Source organism: Aphis gossypii, chromosome X (assembly GCF_020184175.1).
Source record: "Aphis gossypii isolate Hap1 chromosome X, ASM2018417v2, whole genome shotgun sequence".
NCBI classification, from domain to species: Eukaryota; Metazoa; Arthropoda; class Insecta; order Hemiptera; family Aphididae; genus Aphis; species Aphis gossypii.
In genome coordinates, this window is record NC_065533.1 from 40,458,585 (window position 1) to 40,476,769 (window position 18,185).

Below are 18,185 nucleotides of genomic sequence, written 5' to 3' on the forward strand. Positions count from 1 at the left end.
CATCGCTTCATATTTTCGCTTCCTATATTATAATATACTACTTGTTACAATAAATTATAATATTATTATGTATAATACAAAGTTATATTAAATATTCGTTTAACAATATTCTTCACTAATATTTTATACTACTATAACTCAACGTCCTTATAATATATGGCTCAATATTGTCAGTATTATTTCTTTTTTTTTTTATTTTTACTATGATAATCGAATTGTATAATTACATTGGTAATAAATAATGTATTCTTTTTTCATTTTAAGCACCCGATTGGTTTTTATGACTTTTTATTGTAATAAATAATAATAATCAATCTGAATGCTCGTCAAATGCTGCCAAAACACCAAATACATAATACACTAAACATTATTCTCGATTCGCCTATAAGTAAAAAATACATCCATCACTCTCCGAATATTATAAAACGCGGAGCCAAACGAAACATAAAATATATAATAATATACACATTATACTATTACATCCATACAGTTGTTATTGTGTATTATTACAATGTATCCGACGCTACATAAATCTGTCCATATAGTTCTATACTGACTATACTATTATCTGTTATTAATTTATTAGACATAATAATTATATCTAGGCACATATTATGTCTATATCTCGTGTATCCACATAATATTCAATATTATATAACAATAATATAGAGGGCAGAGGCACGTATATACATTATAATATGGTAATAATAATGATAAATGTATTTATACACATTACGCATTACGTTTGCACATTGTGCGCTAAGTTATTGTATATAATATTGTGAATAATAATTGTGATACATGCACAACAGTATAGGTTAGGTTAGGTACATGGGATATTGGCGTGCTAAAACGTAAAGTTACACCAGTCGGGGCGGGCGGCCGCCAGACGGACCAGACCGTAATAATATTGTTGCGCCGAGTGTATAACTGGGCGGGGGAGCGCATGCGCGGCTAACGCATTCTACCGTCTGGCCTTAACTCGGTCCCGATTGAGGCAGGTCAGTGTCAATGCACTTTAATGACGTTCGCAACTCATCCTTCGTTGCGCCAACAAGCAAGCAGCTCTGCTCCGCCACAATAATATTTCTCAGCTTCGACCGACCGGAAGATCCGTGTAAGACATGCAATAGTTTTTCTTCTCGTCGCTTAAATATATATATATTACTTTTTACGAAACTAATTCGTACCGTCGCCACTTTTATCCGGTATTCGGATCGGCGAAAAAAAAAAATAAATAAAAAAACATTTAAATTCGATCCGCTTTTTTTTCCTCCGTACACTGCTGCCGACCAAGACGACGACGATTTTCCGACGACAGACGGCTGCCGGGAAACTACGACGACGAGAAACGGTCGGAAATCTCGTCATATAATCCCAACGTGGCGGCGATCAATTATTGCGAAATAATCTGGTAAGACGCTTTCTTAATAAAATAATTTACACTACTCATAATGTATCTATGTCATTGTATTTCGGTTTCATTTATGTGTGTATGTGTGTGTGTGTTTGTGTGTGTATTTTCGTCAGAAAATAAGCTCCGTCCGGTCGATTAATTTTTATCGCCGCCTGTGGTTAACATTTTGGTTTTTGAGCTTTAGCGAACGCGGCGGTGGCCTCGGAGGCGGTATAGAGTGGCGGTGTCGGTGTCGGCGGCGGCGTCGGCGGCGGCGGCGACAGCGGTGTTGGCGACGGCGGCGGCAGCGGCGGCGTTGTCTAGGTTATGGCTGGCGCGCGCTCGCAGGGGTGAGAGTTCAACGGCCCCGGGCCGGTCATCCACCGCAAACGCGCCCTCCCCTCTTTTGGGCGCGGTGTCGAAGGGGTGAACGACTCGTCGACCGCGGGTTGGGGTAGGTACGTTGGTTTTATTTCATATTATTATCGTACCGCGTACATTTCGCACTCACGTTGAGGTGGGTCAAGACGCGCGAGTTTCGCAATCCGTCCAAACCATCTGCGCCGCACACAACGCTGTAATAATATTATAATATATTTTAATGACGTGTATTTATACCGCCGCGATGTACGTTCTTTGTTTCGCACGCCGCGTTTGTCGCGGAGTATCGCGGCAACACGACACACGTGATTTATTTATAATATATAATATAATCGCGTACATTTCTACACGCTGCAGCAGGCGCAGACGATTCGGTAAGTCTTATTATACACGTCATGATGCACGTACGTGCACATGGAATATTTTTCAATGGCCATAACTTTTCGCGTAGACATCGTTCATTATTATTAGGTATTATTAGGATTTATATAATAACTTCCACGAAACATTTAAGGAGGACGAACATTTTAATAGCATTGCAGTATACGCGCGCGCATATTACATCGCATATTATAGTGTGTACGACACGTGTGTTATTTACCATGTCTGTACGATATAAAATAATAATATTTTTTTTACACAAGTGGTGTGTGCCTGCGTCGCGTGCGTGTGCGTGGCGTGTGTGCTAAGTACAACAACGATAATGACGTAGACATAGGTCAGTAACTCTCGAGAAAGAGCTGTACGGCGCGCGCTAAAATACATTGTCATTGGGCGACGATGCAACCTTGTAGAGACAACGACCACGACGTAGGTATATACCTAATGTTATGTATCTGAAATGCATTCAAGGTTAACAACCTATCCTATACATATATTATATTATTATTCTTGCCACCGAAGTCCCCCCCTCCTGCACACGAACACACGTACGCCAACTAACTTCGCGAAATAATGATACAACGCACACTCACGCGCGCGCGCGCGCGAGAGAGTATTGGGTAGGTGGTAGGTACCTCTCGTAATAATTATAATAATGTATACGGTTACGATACACGACGACGAAACTTACAATTTTCGTTCCACGTCCATACACCGTGACCGGCGGCGTCAATGAACTTTTCACGGTTTTCGTCCTCGTCCCTCGCGCTTTCGTCGCGTATAGGTTGTTCGTTTCCAACTCGCCGCCGCAATGCTAATCGCCCCACATACATTTCGAGGTTTCGACGCCTTTCGGGGGGGGGGGGGCTATACCTATACGTCTATATTGACGTCGTGCAGCCGCGGGAAAACGCGTAGTACCGCGACGGAGGAGGGTTTTCCGCGATACGATAAAACGTCGCATAAAACACGGCGGTGAGTATACCTCTAAGGCGTGTGTCTTTTTTATAATACGGTACAAAGCGTTATCGATCGCGCGCACACCCACACACCCACACGAGCGCGCGCGCGGACGAGAGCGCACCACCCACACGACGTATATTATGTGTGTACAGCGTACACTCTCACACCGGATCGCACGCCCCAGACGAAATTCGTTTTCAGCGTTCCGTTTGCGTGCGAAACGGTCGACACCGAACAAAACATAGACCTAGGTCAGTAACGGCCGACGGTACGAACGTTGTAATATTTACGTATGATGTTATGATAGGCTCGTATGGGTTGTGCTGCGCGCGAGTGGGCAGCTTATCGCAGCTGGCGTATAAATATAGGACAGTGCCAGTGCTAATTATTATTATTATTGCCGCAACGATGGCCACTGTGTACGTATATTATAATATGTATACAGTGTTGTTGCGGCGTACTTTAAAATATATTGTTATTAAATATAAAACCGATCGTTCAAATGAATAATAAATCATGATAATAATATTATATTATAAAATTTTCGTACAGAGTTCCGTTGCGTAACAATATTATAACGTTTATATAATATTATATTATTCGCGATACCTAATAATAATAATATATTATAATCGGACCGCGAACAAAAGATTAAAAACAAAACGCCGTACACCAATAATGGCCGCGTAATGTGAATATTGTACGGAACGGATTTGTCGCGTTTAAAACGGACCGTGTGCACTGTGATGCAACGTGCGTTATTATTGTTCCCCTCGCGATTTCCGCCCCTTTTGTGGTGTCCCCCCTCGGAGAAAAAAATTTGCATTGTGCTAGCGACGTTTACTCGCACTCTTTCAACCGTCGTATATTTTCATAACGTTCCGCGAGATTAGCAAACGCGTTTCTCGTCGAAAGCGAATTTAAATCGGACAAAGCCAAAATTTAAGGATAGGCGTGCCTGACAACGATAAGACTATAAACATTATCTGTACACCTTTACACTAGCAGAATGATTTCAAGTTTTCATTCATTGGTAGCTGTGCATTGTTTCGATGATTAAAATTTGTAAATCGATCGTATCGTCCAGGATAAGATTAACAATTTCAAATTACGACTTCTAATATATCGTCATTAATAATCTTTATAAATTATAATATAGGAACTATAAACTTTTATTTCATAGTTAGGTTTCCTTTTTTTTTTATCACATAACTGTTTCGAGTAGATCATTTGAAATACCATTTTACTGAATAATACACATTGTGGGCTGTTTTACAGAAATAGAATATTGTGGTTCTAATGCCAGATGATGTTTATAGATCTGTTGCGTTTTTTAACTGCTATGGTTCAATGGTATAAAACCTACATGCATTATAATGTTGCCCTTTTAAATCTACGTTTAAAATAAGCTAATGATAACATTTTTTTTTTAACATTCCGTATATCAATTACTATTTCTAGAAAATTTTTCATTCAAAAGCTTAAGGTTTCATTTAAATTTATAGTTTTTTTTAATACATAAAACATAATCCAATAAATAAATAAAATAGTTAACTGTGTAATATCGAATATGCTATACTTAATTTAAAAAATATAATTTTGAATATACTATTATCAATTATCAGTTATGTAGTGGCTTCATATAAAATTGCTTAATCTTGTGCGGCTAAAGCTAAGGGTGTGCGGGCCTAGAAACTCTTTTTCATCCAATGACTAACGATTAACCTAATAATGAACTGACTTTATTATTACCTGAGTTTTACTAAGTACAATCCAATGATGGCAATTTTTGAGAAATAGAGAAATATTTTATATTTAATGAGAAAATTAAACTATTAATATATACTTTTTTTTACATCCAACAAGCATTAGTAATAATTTTATAAATTATACCTTTAAAGTAGCCATAATTGTAACTCTAGTCTTTTAAAAATGTGAATACACTAATATGTGGTACACTTTCAATTTATTATATAATATGTACAAAACTTAATCTAAAATATCAAAATGTATGACGTTTATATTAATATTAATATTAATTTTCTTCGGATGAATTAGTAAAATAATAGTACTGAAATCAAATTTTTTTTTTATTCGTTAAAAAACTACAATCTTATATTAAATATTTAGGTCAATTTTTTTTTCTATTACATGATACATAACTATAATTAATGAAATTATAAATTTCGCATAAAAAAAAAATTAACCTTGAATAATCCTTGGATATTTGCCAAATAACTCTCTAAAACAACTCAAGTTTAACCACTTAATATAATAAAAACTTTTCTGACTTCAGTTGCATTTTATTTTACGTTAATTTATAATATTTATTTTGGATTTAAAAAATGAGAAATCTGTGAAAACTGAGTTGCTACGACCCGTAGATCCGAACTTGTGTCGCAAAGTTTAGTATCACAAGTTCGTTTCTAGAGGATACAGCCACTCAGTGCACTCAACAATTATAAATAGTGCATGGCTCAAACAAAGAACTTATTATAAATTTACTAAAATCTAGTCGCAAATAATATAATAAATTGGATTTATTTAAAAAAAAAAATATGACTAAAATTATAATTATTAAATTAATGAATTATTCTAATATCTTATACATATAACCATATATATGATCAATAGTCCACGATAATCATAAAATTACAACTATCTATCCAACAACTTGTTTATAGTATTCGAATGAAATAATATTTTATTTATATAGGTAGGCACATTAAAAACTAGAACTTATATACAAATATTGTGTATTTTTTATCTGTTAATTAAAAAAAAAGTATTCAAGTATAAAACTACCTACATAATTCAATTCCCATAGATAACATTGAAAAATTTCCATACATTTTATAACATAATATTAACATTACAATTTAGTTGTCAAATATAAGTCTATAATATAACACTTCATATACTATTTATCAGTATTTTTTAAGAGGATGCCAGCGTCACATAATATGTTATCAGATAATAGTTATCACTGTCTATCACGTACAAAATTATTTGCAACATCGCAATTCGCGTTTCATATTTTATAGCGAAATTAGGTTAACACAAATTAGGTATAGTGTCCTACGTACGCATAATATTTTCATATTTTTAAAGTTTTAATTTGTAAATTATAATTCATTGTTATTAACACAAATATTAATCACATTATAAAACTAAAAGTTTCTTAATTCTTTTAAACACAAGACACTAAATTTACAATTTTTGTAATGTGTTATTCTTTGCTTAATTTGATTAATTAGGCTACAAATTGATCTAACCTAATGAGTGTGGTAGAGAAAATGAACATCTACTTAAATATTAAATTTTGATTTCAAGGTTATATAAGAAGTATCTACACTAACGTTATTTCAAATAAAATTTAAAATTTAAGTTTGATTTATGAAAGGAATAAAAATACATTTATCTGTTTTTGGGTACTTTAAGAACGTTAAATAGTTTCACATTTTATGTAGTACCTATTTTCATAACATACATTTCGTATCGATTACCAAACATACAAAGATCCAAATTTTATAAAAGAAAGTTCAATTTAAAACCAATATAAAAATATTTACCTCAATATACAGCTATACAAGTAAGTATTTACTTGTATTTGAGTATTTGGACATTTGGTATATTATTCAAATATCATTAAACCACAAAAAATATTTATTCAAATTTTTATTGTAAGTAAAATATTTATTTAAATTACATTATCTATAATGTAAATCATAAGTTTAAACAAAATTATACAATCATTATTAGGAACCTATTTTTTTATTAACTATTCTATTTTATTCAGTAGCTAGTTAAATTATTAGTGTATGGTGCATTGGTGCCTATCAAGTTTTAGGATTAAATGTTTGGTATTTTTAATTTAATATTGAGTAATATTTTAAAATCAATTTATGAACGTTGATACTTTCAATTATTTAATGTTGTGTTGAAATCAATGTATGAGAATTTATTTTAATAAAATGTACTATAATTTATTGAACAATTGCTTTCATTTCTGTCTCAAACGATTTATTTAAATAAAACATTTCATAAAAATAATTCTGAATTATCATTTTCAGGTTTTATTTTGGATAAAAGATTATATATCAACGCTGACAAGAGTGAGGTAGTTGGTTGTATAGTAGTTTATTATTTGACTTTACTATACAATCGGCTAACTTTACTTCTGTCTTGCTAAAGTGTCTTCATACCAGAACAAGTACGATCGATTCAATCAGTGGAACGGAGAAAATATTTTAACATGTATTATGATGTGCGCACATATCGTTTAAAATGTATATGTGTACCAGGTACAATGTACATATTATTATTGTAACTTTCATTATTTATGTATTATATAATACTATAATTTATCAAATTTTATTTTAAATAAACATGTTTAAACACTGTACAGGTAATGTACAACACATAGGACGACGGCCATTAGGCGCCTAACCCACCGTGTTACCGGAAAATTGTTGGGAAGTGTTAAATCTATTGGCATTACCAATAGACAACTGTCGCCAATAATATAAATCGACTTATGTACGGTATTCGGTATTAGTTTAAGAAATTACCTGGATTCAAAGTGTTAACAGGTCTATCACCGATTACATAGTACATTACTTTGTATTCTATATTAATAGTCACTAACGCGAGCTTTTAAGTAGACACTGTAATAATACACAAAACTGTATTTTTCGTTGCTAATTTTTATGTTTGTATAACTTATAAAAGCAATTTATGTATCTATATATGTATAAAATAATATATTATCCTACAAATATTACTAGTTTATATTGTAAGGTGTTACGTGGAATACTTTTAAATATCTTATATGATATACTAATGAAACTAGTGATATATACTCGTATACTAATTAGTGGGTAGATAATAATCGTATTTATTTAGTATTATTAGGTAGATAGTAGGTATTTATATTGAGCTATATAAGCCAATAATGAGATTTCATTATATATAATTGAGTGTATCTTATTATTATATAATATATTTTCCATGTGCTAAACTGCTGAAGTACAAACGTCAAACACTATACCTAACTTACTATACATGCATATTATATAATTGTCTAGTTTCTAGTCTTTTGTGAGAAATCGCGACTTTATTAATATAGTGTTTTGTTACCATACAATATGATAGGTATACTATTTCTAGTATAGACACAGAACCAATATTTTTAACGAAAAATATAATAACTATTTATTCGCGATTAGCAAACGATAGTATTACTGTATAATACGATTGATATACACACCACAAGTGTAATAATTAGAGAATGTGCTGTATAACTCGTTCTTTTTATTACAATCATTTAACTTTCACTTATACGTAAATAATTAAATCATAATAGTTTATAATAAACACTGAATATAAGTCAATTTTTAACTACATTTTTCTATTGAAAGTCTATAAAAATTGCATTAGGTGCCACTAACTATTACTTTACATTTTGATTATTACTATTAATAAAGACTTATATAAGAGTTATATAATACGTAGAGAATACCTACTGTATAAATTTTATATTTATATAATAAAATAGAAACTAAAAGTACCTTAACGATCAAAAACAATATTCGTTTATTACATTTGTATTAGTATTATCATTTATCGTATTCTAGTTATTAAAAATATATTTATATTATAAATATTAAACATTAAATGTAGGTAGATACTGCCTTACAATCTTATCATAGCACACTTCAGTTAAAATTCCTCTTCAGTTTATGGATCGGCTTGTCAAGTCGTCTAGACTAATATTATATAACTTTTAAATGAGCTATTAAGTATGATTTTTCTATTGTTTTATAATTATAATATATTGATATGGTATAAGTACAACATTTTTTCTTATTCAGAATTGTTCATTCCTATTTTCTGCATAATAACTCATTAGTGTATGGTGTATACTACTTTTATGATATTCTTCAATCTGTATTAGGTATACAGTAAACACTTAATTATTAAATTCAAATATTTAGTAAAGTTATAGTATATTAAGGAATCTATTTCGAATAGGTATTCGATATCAAAATCCATAAATTAAATTCTCATATCTTTATAACCTTTTAAAATGTTTAATAAAAAAAAAATTTACTGATCAATTCCAATATTGTTACTTAATAACTTTCAGATGATAAACAGTTTTAGTTATTTCCAAAACTTCATTAACGTGTTTTAAAATTAAAACATAATTTCTCAATTTTTCAATAAATGTATATACCTACGCGAAATTGTAAGTAAGTTGAATTGTTTATTTTCCCCGTGAACTTCAAGTTACCGAGAGTGTACTTTATTATATTATTATAATCTTTATAGCTTAATATTTACAAAAATATGTTTATTTGTTATATGTCTGTTATGTATGAGTATGTCTATGTGCTTAATATATATTACTATGTAATATTTATGTGTAGGTATTTGGCATATTGTACCTATGTATTGGGAATTTCTGATTTTTACTAAATTAGTTTAATTATAGTTATTATATAAAATTCGGTAGATTTTTATTTTGTAATTTTGTACTTAACTAAGTATAGGTATCCTAAAAAATTTGAATAAAACATATAATTTCAATAACCTAACTATTTAAGTTTTATAAATTTTCATTAATTTTATTTTATTGTTAGTCAAAATTGATTAAATTAATTTAAGTTTCAGAATTTGATTTTTTTTTCTTTTTAAACGAGTCCAATCAAAAATTGTGAATATCATATTATTCTGGTCACGATTTTGTTTACTAACTATTCTCATTGAAAATATGTAAATACAATAACTCAATAGTTGCATTACATAAGTATTAAATAATTAATATTTAATAATAGGCTGCAAGCATACTAACTGACTACCCAAGTAATAATAAGAATCGGTCTAAAAATAAAAGAAATTAAATTAATTGATTTCAATAACTACATAATGAATAAGACAATTAAATTAAAAATATAGAAACATTTGTTTTTATATTCATAAAGTTTAAAACTACTCAACTTTTATATGAATAACTTAATCTGTATTTCGTATCCTTGCAATATAATTGAGACAGTATTACCATTATAAATAGTTATCGTTTATACTATAACTAATTGCGTATAAATATAAATCATACATCAGTATTTATAAGTTTTTTTTCAAATCATTTAAAAAAATTATGTTTGATGTCTATAACTACAAAATTTATTTTCTGTTTTCTGTTTTTTTTTTTACTAGGTATCTTTAATTTTACATTTCTCTGTGCTTACTAATAAATAAATTTTAAATTTTGTTACTTGAAATGAAGAGTAATGTCCTAAAAATGTTAAAATTTTTTTATTAAGAGTAACTGATAGGAAACATAATAAACAAATAAGATATGTAATAGTGTATCCATGTAACATCCATTGAATAGACTATAATAGGGTGAGAGGAATTATTCCTTAACATGTTAATTAACTTCCTAAATTATTTTTAAATGCAGTATTATTTATTATATTTATTTAATACTAATTTGATAGTTTTATTATTGAGACTATAACTTTAAATGTTAAATACATAGGTAATTAAATCATAATTCATAAGAAAACCTCTCGAATAAAGAATGGTGAACAATATATCACCCACTCATATTAAATACGACGCTGGTGATTGCATGATGTACATATTATTAATATATTATATATATTGAAATTTAAAAATGTAACAATAGTTTTATGTTATTATTAATTATTATTAGTGCATGCAAGTTTAAATCAAATATCGTAAGATTCGCTATTATAAATATACCAGTGTACCAGTATACCACATGCATGTACCAATTGCCCCCAAAAGTATCTTTTTTTATACCAATTCTCCCCAAACTACCTAGAGGAAAATGTACTAGTTGCCCTCGCATGTTAATATATACATGAATACAATATATAGCTCGTAAAATAGGGGAGGTAAATATACAAATCATAAATAAAATATAAAATTCAAAATTATAGAAGCAAATTCATAATAAATAATTTAATTATAATGATGAGTGGCATATTCAATAAAATAATTAAAAAATATTTAATTTTTTTTTTGCATTAATTATTATTTTAATAATAAAATTTATAAGTCTCAATCAATATTAGAAATAAGTGTTTTATATGCTACAACTACATATTTTTTTAAATGTTCAAATATAAATTATCGGCGAACGTACATAGTATATTGTTCCATAGGATTGTATTTATAAAAATAAAATTTATGTTTGACTAAAAAACCAAGTTATATACTTTGATCAGTTTAACACTTTAATTATTATCGACTTAAATACAATAAATTCGATCATACTAATTATGCAAAAATACGCACTAAGTTCAATATATGCAAAATAAATATATTGTATATTTACCTCTCCTATTTTACGAGCTATGTATTGTAAGCGTGTATATAATAAAATGTGAGGGCAATTGGTAAACACCCAGTTTAGTTATTTATTATGTATATATATATATATATATATATATATATATATATATATATATATTATATATATATATATATATATATATATATATATATATATATATATATGTTTGAACAATTGTATAAAGCATTAAAGCCATACAAGTACGTTTTCCCTGTAGAGTAGAGCCGCAGCACTAGTCCAATCTGTCCATTTTACCATATGACAAGGGTCTAAAACTATGTGTATGTTTTTTTTAGATGATGGTAGTTCAAAAGATGGCTTTAGATCTGGGTACAGTAACTTTGCTCCCAAAACATTTGACATTGCAAGATTATTTGCAGCACCATCAAAACGTAAGTGTCTTTATTTTTATTCCAGTTTTATACAACTCTTCTAAGCAAGACAAAACAATATTTGCTTTTTCTTCTGTTGTGATTCCAGCTAATAGATAGAATGCAACAGGAATTTTCCAAGAAATGTTGATGCCAACTACAATTATGACAAAGGCATCCTTGGCATATGGAAGATTATCAGCTTGTTTTGCTGTATTACCAAGACCATAATCTGCGCACCCCTGATGTCGAGTACCTATCCAATTTACATGCTGCTAAATACTCATTTCATCAATTATCATATAACCAAATAATATTTTTCCACTTTTTTCATTTCTTCAACTTTCATGGATATAACTTTATAAATGACTTTGAAAAGAATTCAGGCAAACCATTAATACTAGAATACCATTTACTCAATGTGCTAACATGGGGCAAACTTTTTTAAAATATACTACGGACATAATCGTATGCTGATGGCGAGTAGAAATGTAGTGTTAAGGCAAACTTTCTTAATTCAGGTATTATTGATTATCCATGTATTAAATTAAGTTGTCGCATCAATAAATGTTATTCTTCTTCGGGCCCTATGTTCCAAGAATATAAATCTATAAATATTTTAATATCGGTGTTATTATTACATATGACTATAACATGAGCCACCTTATATTAAATTTTCAAATCTTAGACATAAAAAAAAAATTGTATGAAATAATCGGCAAATGATTTATCATTGTACTTATATAAAAACCGATTTTGAGAAAAAGATAGTTTGTCTATATCATTAAGCATAATTGACGATAGTATGTTTTTTATATTACTTATAATAAAGTTAATTTATTTTACTATTAGTATAATAAGGGTAGGTACTACAGTTGATTTTTGTAAAAATATTGTACTTATTATATTATTATTATTTGTATAGTACCTATATATGAATATTATATTATTGTTGTTATAAAATTTAGAATTAATACCACTTAAGAGGACTCTATACCTGCATGTGTTGTCTCTGTCTTATACACGCGTAACATAGTTAAAAACTGTTTTGCGCGGGACAACTTATATTTAAAACAAATTGCTTATAAATGTAGAGAGATTGACTTATCATAAAAATATTTTTTATATATATTTTTTTTATTATATTTGACGTGTGAAAAAAATCAACATTATTAATTTTTATTTAAATTTTTTTAATATAAATATTGACTTATTATTATATTATTATATTAACTTATCATGAAATATTTTTTTATTATATATGTGTGGAAAAAATTAACATTATTAATTTTTAATTATTGTTTTTTTTTTATAGAAATATTGACTTTTTATTATATTTCTTATCATGGAATATTTTTTATACACTTTTTTTTATTAGATTTAACGTGTGAAAAAAATCAACAGTATTATTTTTTACAATAATTGCATGTACTCAACTATATATTATATTTTCCGAATTTTTTTTTTTTTAATTTGAAATATTTATAATATTTATATAATTTTATGTGAAATGAATTATGACTACAGTAAATCAAACTTAGTGTGAATTAATTAGGTGCTGTTTAACTTATAATTCCTAAATTTAATGTTAGTTATTGTTGTATTGACTAATTTTTTTTAAACCCAAAATGTTGAAAAAATTATAAAATTTAAATTATATTATTAAAGACAATTATAATTACCAATTAAAGTAGGTACTTATAATTATCTGAGTAATATAGTTTAAATTTTAAAATTATTAAAAAAATTAGTGAATATGACAATAATTGCACAATTAGTAGATTATAATAAAATCTACTAATCTAATTAATTTAAGTATTTATCAAGATAAATAATCTATAATAATATGAATCACAACGGCAACGTTGCATACGAAATGGGCGCATATATGGGGCATGGACTATAAATCGGCAGGTAGTACCTTATCTTTCGGGCGCATCTGTCCATATCCCTCGAGGCGCAAATAGGCTGTAGCCTTATATTTAGAATATAAAAAATAATATCTTAAAAACTAATCTACATATTTTAAAAATATTATCGTGTAAAGTAAAATTTATAATATACGTAACGATTTTTAGTCACAATGAATAATGTTTGAATTATATGAAAATAATTAATATCACTATTTATTGTTAAATGTATGTAAAATCGTCCAAATTTTAACTTAAAATATTGATTGTATAAATTTTAAATTACATATTTAAGTTCAAATAGATAATCTACTTATGAACAATAGATAATAATACGAGAGAAATAATAAATAATTTATAGAATCGATGAGGAATCTTGTACCTATTAAATTATCAAGTTTATTATTAAGCGAACATTTTTTATCCACAATAATTGATTGAAAAAAATAGACAATTTATCACGTCTATAGATAACTTAAAAAAAGGTAAAATATTTTTTATATATTTTCACTAAAAATAAAATGCTGATAAAAACATTTGTTGGAATTTTCAAGTAGGTATTTATAGTTATTCGTTTTTATGTTACATTGAAAAAACATAAGGTTTTTTAAAAATTGGTTTTCTTTATAACTTTCAGTTTTTCCTTAACGTATTATGAATTTTTCAAATTATTATGAAAAATTAAGTCATATTAATGAAAATCAAAATGATAATTGTTTGGGAAATGGTTGTAAGTATTTTTAAGCAAATTTTAATTACATTGTAGTTTCAATGACATAGGGTGCCCACTACCCATTTTTAAAATAGAATTATTCGTGTTTTTTCTCAATGAAAAGTAAAGAAATTTGCCCGTTCACAAAATAAATGTACGCTTCAGGGGAGCTGATAGGTGGTACTGTATCATACATCAAGTAAAATAAATTTGAATCCAGAAATGGGAAGGCTCACATAAAAATTAAGTTAGTTCAAATTTTGCAGCCACCTGAAAAATATACTCCCTTTACGTCTTGGTCAATGTCAATTATGCTGCATTGCAGTGTGTCATGCTTATATAAAATTATTAGTTTATACACATTTAATTCGAATACAATCCAGTTCTGTACTTGAAGTAGGTACTTATCAAGATAAATTAGTAAGCCATATTATTGTAACATACTCGTCAGTCGTCCTTGACTACGGTTGAAAACTTGAAACATTGTATTTGCTGTTCCAGGTCTTACTAGTTAGAAACTAGATTTATATAATAGCAAATAGCTATTTAAAGTAATTTATACAAATTAAGAGAAACTTCTGTTTATTTGGTAGCCGGTAGGTCTCAATACTTATACTTCTCAAGCCAGTGGCATAACTAAGGGCCCGCAGACCCCACATTGCGGGGGGCCACGGTAATTTGGGGTCTTTGGTTAGGGCATGGACCAATTGCGCCTAAAACAAAATTTTTATACTAGGGTCAATATACCAATTGCGCTGCATATATTTTACGGTTAGTGTACCAATTGCGCTTGAATTTAAATTATATTATTCTAAATTGCCATGCTCAAATTATTATTATTGTTAAAACATGCAAAATACAAATATTATGATTACCATAAACTCAAAATCTTATTACTTTATGTCTTATGTTTTAATATATTTTTTAACAGTGTATTATTATATATATTAATATAGGGAATTTTATGAAACGTTATTATTATTACTCACATATTTTGATTACGGAAGTACGCATTTGAGTGATGGACGAAAACAAGTTTTCATTATCATCGGATATATTTTATCAGCCTAATTGTTTCGTTGCACACGATATACTGTAGATAGAAGAACACATTGATGATACCCATTATAAATATAAATCATATTGATAGGTACCCAATACTTATGTCTTGTTAATCATCGTTTAGTATACGTTTTAGTTGTTTGACGTTACAATATGGATCGTTTTACAAAAGCTTTTAGTGAAAAAGGTAAACCGTTATTAGTTCTTGACGAGTTTAAGTTCCGAAAATGTACTATTTCAAAAAATGGAATAAAATAGAGATGTATAATTAAATCGTGTACTTCGAATTTTTTATGTGATGTGAGTGAAACGGTGCTTTTAAAATCGAATTTTGATCATAACCACGAAGCAAGTTCAAATATCAATAGACAAATTGTTGCTAATTCATTAAAAATAAAAGCAACAGACCAAGTTACAACACGACCACTAAAACTAATTCGGAATGAAGTGCAATCAAGTGCGTTAGATTTAACATTAAACGATGTGCATTCTATACGACGAAGCGTTTATCGTGCTCGTAGAAAAAAGGTACCACCTTTACCAAAAAATGTAACCGAAGTGCATACAGCTTTAAATAATTTGGATACAAATACATACAAGGGTGAGAATTTATTGCTTATAAACGACAATATGTTGAATATAATATGTTTTTCCACCAAATCAAACTTAGAATTTTTATGTAGTTGTGACAAAATATTTGTCGATGGAACATTTGAATTTTGTTCTAAATATTTTTACCAACTTTTTACAATACATGGTTCAAAAAATACCATCTAATATAGAAGTATAAAAACATGATAAATAATAACAGTGTGGAGAATAAAAATAAGATATAAAATAAACGAACAAATAAAAACATTTCTAACTTCCCATAATATGGCAAACTTTTTGTAAGTTAATTCAAATGGTATAACACTTTTAATTTATTGTACTTAGTTGAGTAATGTTGACCCCACAAAGCTATGTTTACCCAGACAAATTCTTATTATTTTATTCTGTTGTAACTGAAATGGTTTGATTACATTTTCAAGTGTGCTACCCCAGATCCTAATGTCTTATTGGAACACTGCCTGATAAAAAGACACAATTCTCATGCGGTATTGTGGTAAAATGAAATGCAGTTTATAAAAATTATGAACTGATATGCGCGGGCGATTTATTAAATAATTTATACGTAGATTTAACCTCAAATGATTATTGAAAGTAACATCCATGGTTGAAATATATTGTATATTTCACCATGGTAACACCTAAATATCTAATAGGTATACTTTGTATTCTTAGAATTGTATGACTAATATTTAAGTTATTACATATATTTTCATCGTTTTCAAAAAAGAGAATTGTTAATTCGTTTAAAGGAATATTTGCACTATTAATAATGAAAGTCAAATAAAAAGTCTTAAATATTCAGTGACAATTGCATGTATGTAAGTAAATGTTTAACTTTATTTAGTTCATATGTTGTTTTAGCATGAACAGATTTCCATGTCTTCCCTGAAGATAGCCGACACATTGTATCATCTGGCAAGGGCGTATTTCTGGGGGGGGGGCGATCGCCCCATCGCCCCCCCCCCCCCCCAGAGCCTCTGTTTTTATTTCTATTTAATAGTACCTACTTTAATATTTTCGTAATTATATGTAATTATGATACAAAAAGTTTTTTTTTTAAATTGTATCAATAAGTCGCCCCCCCTTGAAAATAGGGCCAGAGACGCCCTTATCATCTGGGTATGTTCCCTGTGAACTTGCCTAACCAAATTATAGACTTTTGTTTATTATTTCATTATTAGGTAAAATGTATAATACTACATATGCATTTTTTGTGGCTCCAGTCGGACGCTAGCCACACTTTGACCACGTCCTGCGCATTGACGCACAGCAAGTTCAAGTCAACGTCGACGTGCGAGCGATACTCCCGGGCCATCGTGGATGCCGTCCTTTTGCTCGATCGTCATCAGCGTCCTCCTGGACGACTGTATCGTGTCCAACAAGTGCTTGTACGCCGCTTCCAGCATCTTTTCCTCGTCCTTGGTCATGGACTTCCCGCACACGGCCAACTTACACATGTAATGAACCACGTCCGAGGACCGGTTCACCTCCTGAGCCATCTTCACCTTCCACAACCTGCCTTCCTTCGATTTTATTGCTATGCCATCGAGCACTTTTTCCACGTACAATTTTCTCCTCAGCGCACATTCGGCGGCGTTGTACTGCATGTATGTTGTACCACAACCACTTTTCTTTCGTTTCTATACCTGCGGCAGTGAGCGCTTGTTCAACGTCCATTTTTCTCCTTGGCGCATTTTTGCGAATGTAAGGATTATAATATTATCTATTAAGTAGGTTATATTTATCCATTCAACAAGAATAGAATACTTTGAATTACCTATAGGTAATTGGCAGTGATTGTTTACTAAAAATATTAACTAGTAATAAATAATAATTATGTTTACATTTATGATATTAATTGTTAAATCAATTAAATTGAGATTTCAAGTATAATTATTTCTACGAGTTTTTTATGCTATCATAAAATAAAATTAGAATAAAATATATATTTTTTACAATTAATTCAAATTTAAAAAATTTAAAAAAAAATTAAATTAAGGGTTCTAAT

At 29.3% G+C, this 18,185-nt stretch overlaps 2 long non-coding RNA genes across 3 annotated transcripts; both read left to right on the forward strand.

The window, feature by feature from the left end:
- Positions 1–845: 845 nt before the first annotated feature.
- On the forward strand, positions 846–12,583 carry LOC114124230 (uncharacterized). 2 transcript variants are annotated; one of them, XR_007605875.1, is made up of 5 exons: positions 846–1,414; positions 7,195–7,432; positions 7,530–7,713; positions 11,807–11,902; positions 11,991–12,583. It is a non-coding gene; the product is annotated as an uncharacterized LOC114124230 (long non-coding RNA). The 2 variants fall into 2 exon arrangements; XR_007605874.1 differs by having other exon boundaries at positions 847–1,414; positions 7,195–7,425.
- A 4,249-nt stretch (positions 12,584–16,832) lies between these two features.
- On the forward strand, positions 16,833–17,444 carry LOC126552195 (uncharacterized). The gene is made up of 2 exons (XR_007606027.1): positions 16,833–16,995; positions 17,359–17,444. It is a non-coding gene; the product is annotated as an uncharacterized LOC126552195 (long non-coding RNA).
- The last annotated feature ends 741 nt before the right edge of the window (positions 17,445–18,185 follow it).